Here is a 17,025-nt window from a genome sequence, read left to right as displayed (position 1 = left end):
TGGGGGGTGGTGTTTGGTTGGTAAGTGGGATTGTTAACATTTATCAAAGTATTTGAAATTACTTTATTAATTAATATCTAAATGTGGTGACAAAGTAGGTTGTTTAGTATTGGACTATGAGCTACTACACACCAATAGATTTTGGTAAGATGGAGGTTCACCACTTTATATGGAATTTTTGTGCTGTCTGGTAGGTTTGGAAATCTTGAGTTCTAGTATAGTTTCTACAGGAGGAATTTAGTCTTGTTTGCTGCATGGATTCAAACCTGTTTGAAGACTGTTAATCATTGAAATATGTGCTTATAATAAAAGTACTAATTAGCAGCTGGAAAACCAAGAAATATCACACATTTATATGCCTACTTAAGAAGTTCAGCTTCCTAAATCCATACAGAACTGCTTGCACTTATTTGAGAGTTTACATTAACACTAGTCTGGCTTTACACATACTTGTGTATATAGTATGTGAAACTAGCCCTAGTGATTTGTATGTTTGGCTATCAATTCTCTCATTGTTTGGACAACTCTTACTGTACAGCTTGAACAAACTGATGCAATAGTAAACTAGCACCAATGGCTTCCTTTTCCATGTTAAATGTGCTTGGGTTAACTGTTTGTGCACAAATGCAACACTAAACTGGATGTGAGAACTGTAACTTGATGTGTCACTAATGTTTTGTTGATTATACACGTACAGGCCCGCTGGAGAATTATATTTGAGACTGCATGCACCACAGTGTTGTGCAGTTAGGAAGTGAATCTTGCTGCTGTATGCTGCACAAACACGATTAGCACTAACAATACTGTCTTCTTAAAATTGGTTGTGATATAAACTGGCAAGATAACTGCCATTTGTGTTGGACTGATTACTTGCTGTTTGCTTACACCAAAAATTTTGGTTTAAATACTGATTTATGCTTCTCAATACATTGCAAGAATTGGCATTTTACTAGGATTACACAGTACCAAAAATTAGTTTTCACACTGTGTGCTCTTATTTGCTTTGAAACACTCAATACTCTTTTTCAGAGTAGGCTAATAATATAACATTGTATCAAATGTATAGGCATTAATAGTGTATTCAGATTAAAATTGTTTTGTGATTGACAGATGGCATTGGTGATGGGGGGGGGGGGTGTGGAGTTGTTGGTTTGAGTGACGCTTTGTCTTCGTGTGATATGATGTGTAGTAGTATGTGCACCAAAAAGTCTGCTTACAAACTGCTTCCATTTTTGTATGTTGTGGGGACAGTCGTGGTAGCAATTGCTACTGTAGGGATGGCAATGAGTAAGACATCACTTAATAAAGATTGTGAATCCAATGAGGTGTTAACTATTAACATAGTTTTACTTTATTTACATAAAATATTCTTATAGCACTGCAGCATGCAAAAATCACTGTTTTACACTTTCTCTCCTATTGATGTTGCTGCCTGGCCCTATCCCAGTTTCTCAAGACTGTCACCTAACAAGGCATATGCATATATAACGGGCATCAGTGTGCCTGTGGAGCCTGAGAAAAAGCTGTGATTGGCTGGCATCTGGCCCCCTACCATTTGCCTTACTAAAGTGTCAATTGTGAAGTAATTTTAATGTAAGTTTAGTTATTGTTTGAAGTGTATGTTCATAGGTGGCACCTTAGAGAATTAGTTAAACTAGAATAAAGTTTTTAGCTTTCAAGACAGTGGAAATACATTTTTCATTGTGTTCAGATTTTAAAAACCCCCACCCCCTTTAAAATAAAATGGAACATCCAAGTTCCACAGAATGGTCATACTGTGTGTAACAGCTCAGTGCTGACTACTGAATGTGAGTAACAGTTTAAAAATATATATGTGTGTGTGTGTGTGTGTGTGTGTGTGTGTGTGTGTGTGTGTGTGTGTGTGTGTGTGTTTTCATTAAAAGAATTTTCCATTTTGGGGTCTTTCAAATGGATGTTATGAGCTATTTGTAAACTGTGTTCCATCGCATGGTTAAGTTCCACATCAGTGTAATGACAGATCACAATATCGATTAAAATGCACCTTAGTCTTAAGTTGGTGTTTGACTTTATTTCTAATGGGAATGAAGTCTCATTGAAACTAGATTGCTTTCACAACACAATGCAGAAGATCAGTATCAAGGCATTAGAGCTGGAATAAAATAGTTTTCTGATTAACAGATTGTGGTAGTGGAGGCAGTATTGACTGCTGTAAAATAGTAACACTTGGACAGAAGTCTGCTTGTTCCTATAGGACAGGCAATACAGCAAACATGTGGCATTCAAGAAACAATCGACTGGCCAATACTACTTACTAACTACAATATTCATCAGTTATTTTGTAAGTATAAAGTATTGCCTTTGATAGGGAAATGAGTGATCAGTTACTGTTGCCCAAATTCCTCTTAGAATACGCAGCAAAAAATACACAGGACCTGGATTTCCAAACAGTTGAAGCAGTGTATGTAATTCAGTGGTGTTTTGCTGTCACACGATTGAATGTAGAGAACAAAAGGAAATTCAAAAGCTAGGCTGAGGCACGATAGCTCCAGAAGTCATAAAGATTGCAGTCATTCTGAAAGGAAACCTAACTGGTAAGACCAATGGAACCTTCATTTGCTCACTTTTATTTTGTACTGCATTTTGATTGATAGAGTAAATGTTAAGAATTTGTCTATTATCTTTCATAAAACACAACATTCTTTGAGACAAGTTGTAAAATCTTAATACTGATTTTGTCAAGTCAGTTACCGTAACATACAAAAATTTTGGGTACTTCAGAAAACTTCAATCTTCTTCGCAATACAATTTCAACTGTTTTCCATCAAAAACTGATGCTTAATCTTGCACAGTAGTAGATTTTGAACTAGTTTACATTTTTGCGGCAAATAATGTGGTGCTTGAGAGAAATCACATCTATGCTAAAGTTTACCTAAAAACAAAGATGTGACTTTCCAAACGAAAGCGCTGGCACGTCGATACACACAAAATTCAAGCTTTCGCAACAAACTGTTGCCTCATCAGGAAAGAGGGAAAGACGAAAGGATGTGGGTTTTAAGGGAGAGGGTAAGGAGTCATTCCGATCCCGGGAGCGGAAAGACTTACCTTAGGGGGAAAAAAGGACGGGTACACACACACACAAGTCTTTAAGTGTGTGTGTGTGTGTGTGTGTGTGTGTGTGTGTGTGTGTGTGTGTGTGTGTGTGTGTGTGTGCGCGCGCGCGCGCCTGTCCTTTTTTCCCCCCTAAGGTAAATCTTTCCGCTCCCGGGATTGGAATGACTCCTTACCCTCTCCCTTAAAACCCACATCCTTTCGTCTTTCCCTCTTTCCTGATGAGGCAACAGTTTGTTGCGAAAGCTTGAATTTTGTGTGTATGTTTGTGTTTGTGTGTCTATCGACGTGCCAGTGCTTTCGTTTGGTAAGTAACATCATCTTTGTTTTTAGGTATATTTTTCCCATGTGGAATGTTTCCCTCTATTAATTCCTATGCTAAAGTTTGTTTTATATAAAAGCAAACAAATGCAATCAGACAGTTTTGGAAGAGAATACTTCTGGACTTGGATCTTTGTGAAAGTAAGCTCTGTTCTGTTAGAATAGCTTACATAGAGAACTTGTGATCATGGAAATTAAAGGATGGAAACAAGCAAAATTGAGGAAAAATAGCCAATCCCACACAGCTGTTTCATGGGTGATTGGTAGGGATACATGACTGCTTTGGGACTTCACACACACTTTTGGGTGGTTTGTAACTTTCCATAACTGAAGTACATACACAAATAACAAAAATGGAAACCCCCACACTAATGACACTTTGTATGTTTCAAAAATTGCAGCCAACAGTGAGTGATACTGAAAACTTCCCAGGAGGTCACATTTTAAGTATAACTTTAAGAAGGCCAACTGCTACTTTATGAAAATGATTAGAAAAGATTTGATAATTATATGTAATTATGATTGCATATGTTACAAATTATTACCTATGTATGTTCTAATAAAAACTGAGATCTTGTGAAGTAATGTAGTTCAGATATTTCCCCAGCATTATGTGCTAGTGTAGTCTGTGCAGTTGTACAAAACCACTGTGCCAGAGTGGCATAGTGGTTAGCTAAACTGCCTAGTGAACAGGAGATGAGAGTTCAAATCGCAGCCTAGGTACAAATTTTTGTTCATACATCCTTAGTCACTTTTGAATTTGTTGTATTCACTGTATGCAGCAATGAGTACTTTCTTCAGCAGTTATACACATTTATTTTGCCTCGAAACTTGACTGACTTTTCAGTTATAGGCAGTAAGTACAAGTGTCATATGCAAAGCCTTGTCAACTGAATACAAGCTTCCATGAGTTAATTCAAAATGTAAGGTACACATGTGATCAGATTAATTGCTTCACACAATTTCATTTCCAGTGTCCATAATTTTAAATGTTTTTTCCCAACTAGATAACAAAGTTTAAAACACTGCAAGCTTCTTGAATGTTGGTGGTAATTGAAGTACCTATTACAGATGCAATAGATTCTTTAGAACTAAGTATTGTGATGACTACAGCCAGCTTATTCTAGTCTGGTAATTGTATGATCAGATGTTAGTAATAAAATATGCCAACAAGCTCAGATCATAGAAGCAATATACTGTTACAGAAAATTACTTGATCAGTGTTTTGTTAATGGTTTACATGAGGCAGCAGACAGCTGTGACAGACGTCCTGGCCTGGTGGTGAAACATCGAACACTGTGTATCTACCAGTCAATGTGTTAAAAAAAAGTACAGGAAGAAAACTGGGAAGATATTGGTGAAGCAGATAGTGTAAATGGGAATATTACCACGTTGACTGCCACACTCAGTGATATTTCACTGGCAGGCACAGAGTGACACCATGCTGTGGCTGAAAGTGGGCACATGGCATCAGGCACAAGACACTTTGCTGGTTGCCAGTGGCATCATGGCAGTCATAGTGTTCAACACAATTCTGCAGTGCTATGTCTTGTTTCCACCTAAAACAAACAAGGAGATAACTGAAGAGGATTGAGGACAAGGGGTGGTCATCACCTGTGTTTAAAGTTCCTGTATTAGGAAGAGTGAGTTTTATTAATTTCAGAGGACAAACTGTTGAGACATTGAAACTGCTGCTGTAAGTTTTGTAAAATTCTCCAGTCTATTACTTAAAAAAGGGGCACACATGCGTACAATGCTGGGGGGGGATGCATCACTTCAGGAATAGAGGGCAATTTGAAATAATACAAACACAAGATAATTTATATGATCTTGAGTTCCCAGAAGATAACCAACATGATAAATTGAAGTGGCTGTTTGCCAGATAAGGTGATTACTTCTTGAAAGTGGTGTTAAAATGTTGCACCAACTGATAAATTCAAATGCATTGAATTTACTACTTCTGGCACTGTGCACCACAGACTTAAATTTCCAAACTACAGCATCTAAGGAAATGAAGAGGTTCACAAGGCAATCGGGATTGGCAGTCTTGCTGTGGCGATCGTCATTCTGGTGAATTACTGGAGTATTGTTGACTTGATGTGTCTAAGATAGAACTCTGTATACACTTGCTGATTTATTTTTTGATTTAAATGTGCTGTATGGTGCCTATAAGCAAAACTGAAGATAAACAAACCACATTTTATTCACTCATTTCACCCGTTCCAGTCTTTTTAAATGTTTTTTTAGGTTGTAACTTTTGATTGTGTAGTGACTCATTTTTCTGGCCAGAACTCGTGAACTGCATCTGTTTGGCTGTCATAAGGTATTGTCCATAGAAACAGCCACGTAAGGTCTCACAAATGAGGTCCTGATACTGTTAAACAAGACAAATTATATTTTATGTTTTGCAACCTTGTCAAAGCCTGATAGTGTGGACCACAAAATTCCACTTGGCAAATTAAAATGTTAAATTAATGCCATTTCTTGTAATATATTGATCATGGAACTGTCAGCCACAGCAGAGCCTCAGGCCTTAACGCCGTGTGCCTGACCTGGCGGTTAAACATCCATTGCTAGGCATGTGGCAGTCTGTGCATTAAATGGAAGATGTCTTAAGAGTAGAATGGCAACAAGAGTATATCACAATAAGTGTTACAGCTAAGTCAAATGTAAATGTTTTATTCGTTTTTCTGTCTGCTGGGAATAGTTTAAGAAGACATTTCAGTACTACATCTATAAAATTTCTCTTAATCACTCACACTTGGATGATAGAGAATTCATAGAACCACCTTAAGATTATTTCGTGACCATTCCACTCTTGGATATCACATGGAGAAAATAAACACCTATCTATGTGAAAGAGCTCTGTTTTCTCTTATTTTATCATAGTTGTCATTTGTATTAGATGGGAATAAACAAATTGATTTGATATTCAGAGGGGAAAATTATGATTGTAATTTTGTGAACAAGATCTCATAGCACAAAAAAGTCTTTGCTTCAACAGTTGCCACCCCATTTCACTCATCATATTTGTGACATGCTCTCCCCTATTTCATGATGATGCGAATTGAGCTACTCTTCTTCGAAATCTTCCCCCCACAGTGTCCCCAGTCAGTCCTATATGGGAAGTATCCTATATTGCACAACATTACTCCTGAAAAGTGTATACAACTGAGATTTAATGTAAATTTTTAATACTCAACTGAAGAACCTCATAAGTTTTATTTAGGGCCAACAGGCCACTTTTTGTGCTGTACAGTTTTCATTTTGATCTTCTGATTACTTTTATAGTAAACAATGGCATCATCTGCAGCCTGAGAGAGCTGCTCAGAGTGTCTCTTAAATCCTCAATGTAAATTAATAATAAAGGGCCTTCAACGCTTCCTTGGGCAACACAGATATAACTTTGATTTCTCTAGATGACTTCCCATTAGTTATTGCAAACTATGACTTTTCTGTGAGGAAGTCACAAATCCTGTTGCTTCTACGTATATAAAACGGATAGGCAAGTGGGAAACAGAGGTGGTGTGTTGCAGTACACACGAAACTCAAATCCACCAATATAGAAATTGAATCTGCATGTGAGATTGTTTGGACAATACTCAGTATTAGAGGTGAGCATAAAATATGGATCTTTCTGTTGCCCGCCAGACTCATCTCCTGAGTAACTGAAAACTTTCAGTTCACATGTATGTTAGTTACCCCAGCCATAGTGTAATCCTCAGTTGAGAATTTAATCATCCAACTATTAATTGGGAAAATAAGTTTTGTTAGTGGTAGTTGTGACAAGACTTCCTTTGACACTTCACTAAATACCTTCTCTGAAAACTACCTACAAAAGATAGTTAGAAACCCCACCCATGAGCTAAATACATTGGATCTAATGGCAGCAAATACAAATTATGTCTTTGAGGATGTCCACATTGAATCTGGTATCAGTTACCATGACACAGTTGTGGCAACAATGATTACGCAAATACAACATACAATTAAAACAAGCAGAAAGATATTTATGTTCAGTAAACTAGATAAAAGATCAGTAATGTCATATCTCAATGAGGAACTTGAAACTTTCAGTGCCAGTAGAGGAACTGGCTGAAGTTTAAAAGAATAGTTTATCGTGCACTGGGTAGATATGTACCCAGTAGAACAGTTCATGATGGGTGGGAACATCCATGGTGCACAGTCACTGCGTAATAGGTGTAAAACAAAGCATAGGGCTACCGATACGGAGATGCTGAATGAAATGTATTTGGCTGTCTAGAGGGCGATGCATATTGTCTTCGTTGATTACCTGAGCGGAATATCGTCAAGATACTTCACAAAATCCAAAGAAATTCTGGTCTTATGTAGAGGCTGTTAAGTGTCCAGTCCCTAGTGAATGAGACAGGACTTGAAATTGAAGGTAGCAAAGCCAAAGCTGAAATGCTTAACTCTGTTTTCAAATGCCCCTTTACAAAGGAAAACCAAGGAGAATTGATCCAAATTAATCCTTGTACCACTGAAAATATGAATGAAATAAGCATTAGTGTCAATGCTGTTGAGAAAGAGCTGAAATTGTTAAAACTGAACAAAGCTCCAGGCCCCGATGGAATCCATGACTCTACTGAATTTGCCGCAGAGTTAGGCCCCTACTAACATCTATTGTAGATCCCTCAATCAAAGAACTATGGAAAAAGGTACAGGTCACAGCTGTCTACAGCAAGGGTAGTAGAAGGGATTCACAAAATTACTGCCCAATATCATTGACAGTGATTTGTTGGAGAATCTTAGAACATCGTCTGAGGTCCAACAAAATGAGGTATCTTGAACAGAATGACCTCCTCAGTGCCAAACAGCATGGAGTTCGAAAACATCGATTATGTGAAACCCAACTTGGACTTTTCTCACATGACATACTGAAAGCTTTGGATTAAGGCAACTAGCTAGATGCAGTACTTCTTGACTTCTGAAAATCACTGTACCAACACTTACTGTCAAAAGTATGATCATATGGGGAATTAAGTGAAATTTGTGACTGGATTGAGGACTTACTGGTAGGGAGGACACAGCATGTTATCTTGGATGGAGTCATCAGGTGCAGTGCTTTGGTATCCTTGCTGTTCATGTTATATATTAATGATCCTGCAGACAATGTTAATAGTAAAATAAGCTTTTTTGCAGATGATACAGTTTTCTGTAATGAAGTACTATTTGAGAGAAGCTGCATAAATATTCAGACAGAACTTGATATGATTTCAATCTACCGCAGAGATTGGTAACATGCTCTAAATGTTCAGAAATGTAAAATTTTGCATTTCGCGTAATGAAAAAAAGCGTAGTATCCTATGAGTATAATAACAATGAGCCGTTATTATCGGTCAACACGTACAAATACTAGGTGTAACACTTTGTAGGGATAATTACAAATCACTGTTGCGACCCATCCTAGAATATTGCTCGAAGACAGACATAAACTGTCCTGGGAAACTCTATTAACAAAATTCAAAGAATCTGCTTTAAATGATTACTCTAGGGATATGCTACAACTCCCCTACATATCACAAACATAAGATTAGAATAATCACTGGATGCACAAAGGCATTCAAACAATTATTCTCCCTGCTCTCCATATGTGAAGAAACCCTAATAACTGGTACAAAGGGACAAACCCTCTGCCATGCAGCTCATGGTGATTTGCAGAGTATAGATGTAGATGTAAATCTCGTACAAAACTGTGTATGCAAAATTAAAAGCCACTTGGGAAGAACACTGGAAAGCTAGGAATATGGAATTGACTTGAAGTCTTCTGTTAATAGCATGCATCACTTCTAGTGAAGAAGACAGTTGTGTTTCACAAGAATGACATTTTTCCGAGTCCCATCTGGTTATGTGTGAAAATGTCATTATCTTCAAAAGTATCTTATAATTTTGGAACACAGTATATGTTCCAAAATCCTACTACAATTCGATGCCATTAGTCACCATAATATTTGTTACTGATTATTGTTTGGCATTATCTTTCGGTTTGTACACAATTTCAATAGCTCTTTACTGGATGGAAGTAATTCGTGGTAATCAAAGTTAGAATTTTTATACATTTTTTGAATATTATTGTTATTGTTGTGGTCTTCAGTCCTGAGACTGGTTTGATGCAGCTCTCCATGCTACTCTATCCTGTGCAAGCTTCTTCATCTCCCAGTACCTACTGCAACCTACATCCTTCTGAATCTGCTTAGTGTATTCATCTCTTGGTCTCCCTCTACGATTTTTACCCTCCACGCTGCCCTCCAATACTAAATTGGTGATCCCTCGATGTCTCAGAACATGTCCTACCAACCAATCCCTTCTTCTAGTCAAGTTGTGCCTCAAGCTCCTCCTCTCCCCAATTCTATTCAATATCTCCTCATTAGTTATGTGATCAACCCATCTAATCTTCAGCATTCTTCTGTAGCACCACATTTCGAAAGCTTCTATTCTCTTCTTGTCTAAGCTATTTATCGTCCACGTTTCACTTCCATACATGGCTACACTCCATACAAATACTTTCAGAAACGACTTCCTGACACTTAAATCAATACTCGATGTTAACAAATTTCTCTTCTTAAGAAACGCTTTCCTTGCCATTGCCAGTCTACATTTTATATCCTCTCTACTTCGACCATCATCAGTTATTTTGCCCCTCCCCCCCCCCCCTCCCCCCCCAAATAGCAAAACTCCTTTACTACTTTAAGGGTCTCATTTCCTAATCTAATTCCCTCAGCATCACCCGACTTAATTCGACTACATTCCATTATCCTCGTTTTGCTTTTGTTGATGTTCATCTTATACCCTCCTTTCAAGACACTGTCCATTCCGTTCAACTGCTCTTCCAAGTCCTTTGCTGTCTCTGACAGAATTACAATGTCATCGGCGAACCTCAACGTTTTTATTTCTGCTCCATGGATTTTAATACCTACTCCGAACTTTTCTTTTGTTTCCTTTATTGCTTGCTCAATATACAGATTGAATAACATCGGGGATAGGCTACAACCCTGTCTCACTCCCTTCCCAACCACTGCTTTTCTTTCATACCCCTCGACTCATAACTGCCATCTGCTTTCTGTACAAATTGTAAATAGCCTTTCGATCTCTGTATTTGAATATTATGATTACTTATTTTTAGCTGTGTTGATGCTCACTGACACTATAGTATTAGAGAACATTTATCTCAGCAAATATATTGCAAATAAAATTAAATGCTCTTATTAACCATTGATTGAAAGAGTAATCATTGTTAAAAGTGTTGTAAATTCTAAGAGAATGTAGTCACCATGGTTTAGACAGTATACCTGTGCTACACAAAATTGGGTAAATACTCAACAATATAATTGTCAGAAACGTAACAGCCTATACTATTTGTTATTGAGAGGCAATAAAGTTTACCTTGTGGAGCTGGAAGAAGAGGAAATAATATCAAATGAATGGGGTATATATGAGAAGTGCAGAGGATAAAATAAAGATCAAATTGAATTAAAAGCAGGATATGAGTGTGTTTGTTTGTTCCACAAACCATAATTGCAACCTCTCACTATAATATGAAATTAGTCAGTTCGAGTACACTTTCTCAGCAAAAAATTCAGTAACATACTGGTTGTTTACATGATTTTTTTTAAACAATTTTATTTAATTTTTTCCACATACACCATACTACTACACATTCAGAAAATCTTCTAAGAAGTATGAGCTGTCAAAATTAATTTCATTTTGTGTTTGGAGTTAATTTTACCCTCTGGTAAAATATTCCTTACATCAATGGGTAGGTAGTCAAAGAGTTTTATGACTGACTGATAGATTATATAAAACATTCCTCTGTCTAATACTATATTTATGTGTGTTAGTGTTATTTTCAAACAGTGATTGATTGTTGACAACTGGGAGGATCACTCAGTTGTAGAATAATTTAGACTTTGCTGCATATACCACTGATGAAATCTTCTCAAGCTTCCATCCAAGTAGCAGCTTTGAAATTTGGTGATGTTCTGCTGAGTCGCTCTCTCATCTTCTGTCGAAGTGTTAATAATGTTTGGATCTCCCATATATGTACCTCAGAGGAGGCCGTCTCCCCTCCCCCCAATCTCTCCCCAAAATTAGCTGGCAGACCTCATTGTCAGGGTTGTCATGGAACCTTATCTTACTTTATTCTTTGATGATGTTCTCCCAAAAGCCACTAGCTCGGCACAACATTTCTGTTTTCTGAGTCCCTTGTTGAAGCTGTGTTCTGCCACTGCTGGTTTATCTTTAGGCCCTAGACATACGCATTAGTGTTCATGTTCATAAGTGGGTCACCCCTCCCCACACAACTCAAGGATTCTCGTAATTTTGCTGAGGAAGGCCCAGTATACAGCATAAAGATGGATCTCTCTTCCTCTTTCTCTACCTGGCTGTATAATTTGTTTGCATCAGTTCACAATTAATCTGCGTTTCACTGTATTTTGGTGAAGCTTAGCAGCTTTGCTTTGGGGGGGTGCTATCTTTGCCACAGATGACATATGCCCTGTGTACTAGAATCATTAGCGAAGTGTACCCCTGTGCCGACGATGACAGCTCGTTACATGATGGTACAGATCTATGTGGGTCTACTTTCTGTAGACTGCATGTTCTAGTGTACTGTTACTGTCTGTTTCTTCAAATGTCCAAAAATGGAAGACAGTCATTCTATTCTAGCTCCATCTTGAACTATATGTTTTGATGGACACTGTTCAAGTGATCCAGCAACTCATTCAGAGCCTCTCTGCCATGTTTCCACAGAATACAGTTGTCATCCACATAACGGAAGAAGTTTTTAGGTTTGAGTTGTGCAGTTTTTAGTGCCATCTCCTCAAAAAGTGTTCCATACAGAGATTGGCAGTCCCAGGGGCAAGTGGCAAGCCCATTGCTGCTCCCATCAACTTGTTCATAAAACTCCCCCCTCCTTATTTGAAGTAGGTTGTGGTGAGTAAATGTTCAAACAGTGTTTGGGGCTCAAAATAATCTGCTAAGAGTACTAAGACATCTTGAAATGATACATGTGAAAAGAGATGTTATGTATAAGCTCACCAGTAGATCATCCTTCTGCAATTGTGTCTTTCAGTAAGGCCACAAATTCAGTTCAGTTCATGTGATGACTGCAGTGTCTCACTATAGGCTTCAGAAGTGAGTTTAGATACTTGGCCCTCCAAATGTGAGTACATTTATTATATTGACTGTACAAGGCAGTGGTACACCTTTAAATTTTAGGCAATCTCTTCAAGCATGGAGGTGATGGTGCATTTGGATAAAGCCACTTCACATCTTCTTCCATTAGAGCTGATTTGTGAAACAAACCTATTGTTTTTCTTGTCATCTTGGGTGTTTGGTCCGTCTTCAGTTTCCTGCAGCAGAGTGCTTATTTTCTGTCAATAGTTATCAGCACACATTACAACTATTACATTTCTTGAGTCAGCAGGAGGGAACTGATGTGTTTCCATTTTCTTGTAGCAATGATAGTGCTCTCCGTTTTCTGCTGTTGTCATATTTTATTTTCGAAGTCAGGATTTATCAATGATCCTACAAGTTTCCCACCTAATTTCCTCTGCCTTTTCGACTGACAGGCTATGAATTGCTTCTTCAACACAGCTGCTAATGTCCTGTTTTGGTATTGTGTTTGGAACAGAAGTGAAGTTCAGCCCTCTAGAGATGGCCAAGGTTGAAGTAACATACAGTTCTTTCTTCATCAGGTACCTAATTCTTCTGCTATCTTTGACATCCTGGGTTTTCATCTGAGCTCCTGCCAACCTCAAATTTTCCACATTTGTCTAGCATTCTCACCTAGCGCCACCTATCCACAGTAGTGCTAGTCCTGGTGTACCCTTTCTCCCCACACCACATCCAGTTTACGTAATATTATTAAGGCTGCGGATTCCACATGATATCTGTCCTTTCAATTATGTCCAAAAGAACAGACACTGTGCATCAATTGCACAATTGTGTTCCTTGATGGGCAGTGAATCCACTATCTTCAATGTGGATGCACAATTATGCCTGATCTCCTGCGGGAACCTCAGATTAGAGAGTATGGAGGACATGGGTGGGACTGCAGATACACTATGTGATAAAAAGTATCCAGACACCTGGCTGAAAATGACTTAGAGGTTCATGGCACCTTCCATCGGTAATGCTGGAATTCAATATGGTGTTGGCCCACCCTTAGGCTTGATGACAGCTTCCACTCCCGCAAGCATACATTCAGTCATGCTGTAAGGTTTCTTGGGGAATGGCAGCCCATTCTTCATGAAGTGCTGCACTGAGGAAGAGGTATTGATGTCAGTCGGTGAGGTCTGGCACAAAGTTGGCATTCCAAAACATCCCTAAAGTGTCCTATAGAATTCAGGTCAGGACTCTGTGCAGGCCATTCCATTACAGGGATGTTATTGTCGTGTAACCACTCCACCACAGGCCGTGCATTATGAACAGGTGCTCGATCTTGTTGAAAGATGCAATTGCCATCCCCGAATTGCTCTTCAACAGTGGGAAGCAAGAAGGTGCTTAAAACATCAGTGTAGGCCTGTGCTGTGATAGTGCCACGCAAAACAACAAGGGGTGCAAACCCTTTCCGTGAAAAATATGACCGCACTATAAACCACCACCTCCAAATTTTACTGTTGGCTCTACACACACTGGCAAGTGACGTTCACCAGGCAATGCACATCATATGAAAAATGTGTGTTTTTGGGGGTGTCCGGATACTTTTGATCACATAGTGTATGTGGTGCTAGGTGGGAATGTGTGTCAGCTGAGAGGCATGCTGAGATAATCAACGCACTTGGGATGAACCTTGTGTGCAGCTGACAGAGTGATTAATTCAACAGGAGTTCCTTCAAATCCCACTCCAGCACACATTTTTATTTGTTTCCACTGATTCCACATAAAGTCCTTATGCAGCCAACATCTGTTGTCCCTTCCCTTCCTTCTCTTCCCACACCACCTTCAATTTGCATAATATGTATCACAGCTGCAGACACCTCGCATTCATATAATTTGTTCATAGGTTGTTCCTTAGAAGACAAGATTTTTGGCTACCAATAGTACTAATTGTGCTGGGGACCACTTCTATAATTTCTATTCGAAGCATATTGTTGAAATTTTTACCATATGTTCTTAAGGTGATTATGTTGGGGAACTGTGAAACTTTCTTTGGTATAATTATTGGTTGCCAAGATTCAGAGGTTCAAAGTTACCTTGTGTAAAATACACACATAATATCCAGTTGGAGGTGTAAATGTAGTTTTAATTGATGTAGTGAATGCATGGCAAGGGTTCTGGGGTCATCACAAGGGGTCTGAAGTCATCAGGCTTTGTATTTATTGGTATTTTTCATCAACAGGACTTAGACTCTGTTTAATGGGCAATGCACACAGCTACGGGCAGCCTTGGGTTGTTAATTATTCAATGGTGCCTCGGGTGGTGTAAGCACCTTACAAAAAATTATTTTGCTATTGGAAATTAATCAAGCACTGCAATTTTTTGGTATACTGCAGGTGTAACCTAAAAATGTTGTGCATATTTATTTAAAGTGGTGTAAAGTGAACTTGCTTGGAAGGGAGAGGATTTTGTGTTAATCTTATATTATGCGTACTTATTTGTTGTTTTTATGTATCGAAGTATATAAATAGACTGTCAAAATTTCAGTGACCTACCTACACAATTTATTTTATATAAACAGCACATCCTGTTGTAACAGGGCAAAGATGGGAACCAGTTGAAAAATGCTCCTGTCGGGGCACAAGAAAGGCAAATATGCTTCTCTTTAAAAGACTCTCATAGGAAAGTGAGGAACCAGCTGCCTCAATCCTCATTCCACCTTCCTCACCAAAAATTTTCGCTTGTCAACATATTCACAATTTTTTGTGTTGAAAGAGAGCTACAGAGAATCAGTGAAGGGGGAAGAGAGAGGAGACAGTGATGGCGAGAGAGAGAGAAAATGGTAGTGAAACAGAAATTGAGATGAAGACAGTATAGTGGGTGTCAAAGAGAGGGGAGATAGTGAGAGACAGTGGTAGTAACAGAGAAAGAGGGATTAATGGAGGTAGATGGAGTGTGAGCCAAAGAGAGAGGAGACAGTGTGAATGAAAAAGAGATGAGTGGAGACCATAAACAGATTTGCGGTGTCTGGACTCCCACCCCCCCCCCCCTCCCCCCTCTCCCCAAATGCGCACTTCCCGCCGTCCCTTGTACCTACGTGTTAGTTTCCCAGTCTAGGGTCAAAACCCCGAGCAAACCATCCCCAAGGATGTGTGGCATGGAGACAACGGTGGTTGAAGAGGAAGACAAGAGACTGCAAGAGAAAAAGAAAGAGACACTGGCAATGGGAGAGAAAAATAATGAGAAAAGGGCAATGGCATTGGGATAGAGAGACAGTGACAGTGATAGTGGCAGAAGAGGAGACAGACAGGAGAAAGTACCAATGGGAGAAGAAAAGAGACATGGGCAGAGAGACTGTTTATAGAATGTTCGTTGTTAAAAGAGCATGAATATATTCAATGCAAAAAAATTTGGTAAGGGAGGTGGAATGAGGATTGAGGCAGCTGGTTCCCCAGTTTTCTGAGTATTTAAAGAGGAGCATATTCACCTTTTTTGTGTTCCAACAGGAGCATTTTTCAGCTGGTCAGAATATGTTTTAAATTCTGTCATAAATGGATGTCAAAGATACTGGACTAGTTTTGCAGATCCCTTCTGCTATTCTTCTTGTAGATAGGTGTGAATTATACTCTCTTAAGTAATTTTGATATAATTTTTGCCATGCTACCTAAAATTACACTAGAGCAGTACTGGGTTTCCCTTTGTAAAGGAACATTTGAAAACAAAGTTCACCATTTCTCATTTTGTTTTGCTACCTGCGGTTTCCCTTCCTCTGTTATTGATGAGTGTATGGTCACCAACATTTGTGGTACTGATATCCTTGACTTAAGATCAGATTTTCTTAAGGTTCTGTGAGAGTTCTTCTGATGAATATTCTCCTTTGGTAGTTCATTTAGATTCTCCTTGTGTACTAATTGCACAAACTAAGTTTACTCTTGGTGCAGTGGCTGATGGAAGAGACTACAAATGCATTTCCCATTTACAGTCACTCCCATCGGCCACTGCGGCGAGTGTCAACTTAGTTTGTGTGAATAACATGCTTCTATTTGTTCTACACATACAGGGTGATAGAGAAGCAGGAACATTGGTGTTAGCAGGAGTGTAGATGTTCAATAAGTGAGGCAGGGGAAGAGGGACACGTAAAACTGTGGAGTAGTAATGGAGATTTATAGAAGAGCAGAGTGTGTGGTTGTTGTGAGCACACGTTAACAACATGGTGGCAGTGTGACAGCTCTATAAAGAGTGTTTTATCACAAGTAAGAGAACCTGCCCTGCGATCAAGTTCCTTGTTCACACATAATCGGAATGTGGGTTCATACCTTTGAAGAGAGTGTTTTGGCTTGTATTGTGCAAGCTGCAGTGGTCAAGATTCTTCATCATTCAGTGCAAAAAAATTGCCTCATCATTAGGACTCGTACTTTAAGCATGCAAAGAATCTTCCATAGTCTCAAATTTCATCCTTATGTGCTTCAGACTGTTCAAAAACTAAAAGCTAAT

This window comes from Schistocerca piceifrons, chromosome 1 (assembly GCF_021461385.2).
Source record: "Schistocerca piceifrons isolate TAMUIC-IGC-003096 chromosome 1, iqSchPice1.1, whole genome shotgun sequence".
NCBI classification, from domain to species: domain Eukaryota; kingdom Metazoa; phylum Arthropoda; class Insecta; order Orthoptera; family Acrididae; genus Schistocerca; species Schistocerca piceifrons.
The sequence above is the reverse complement of the archived record's forward strand: the minus strand, read 5'-3'. Positions refer to the sequence as shown.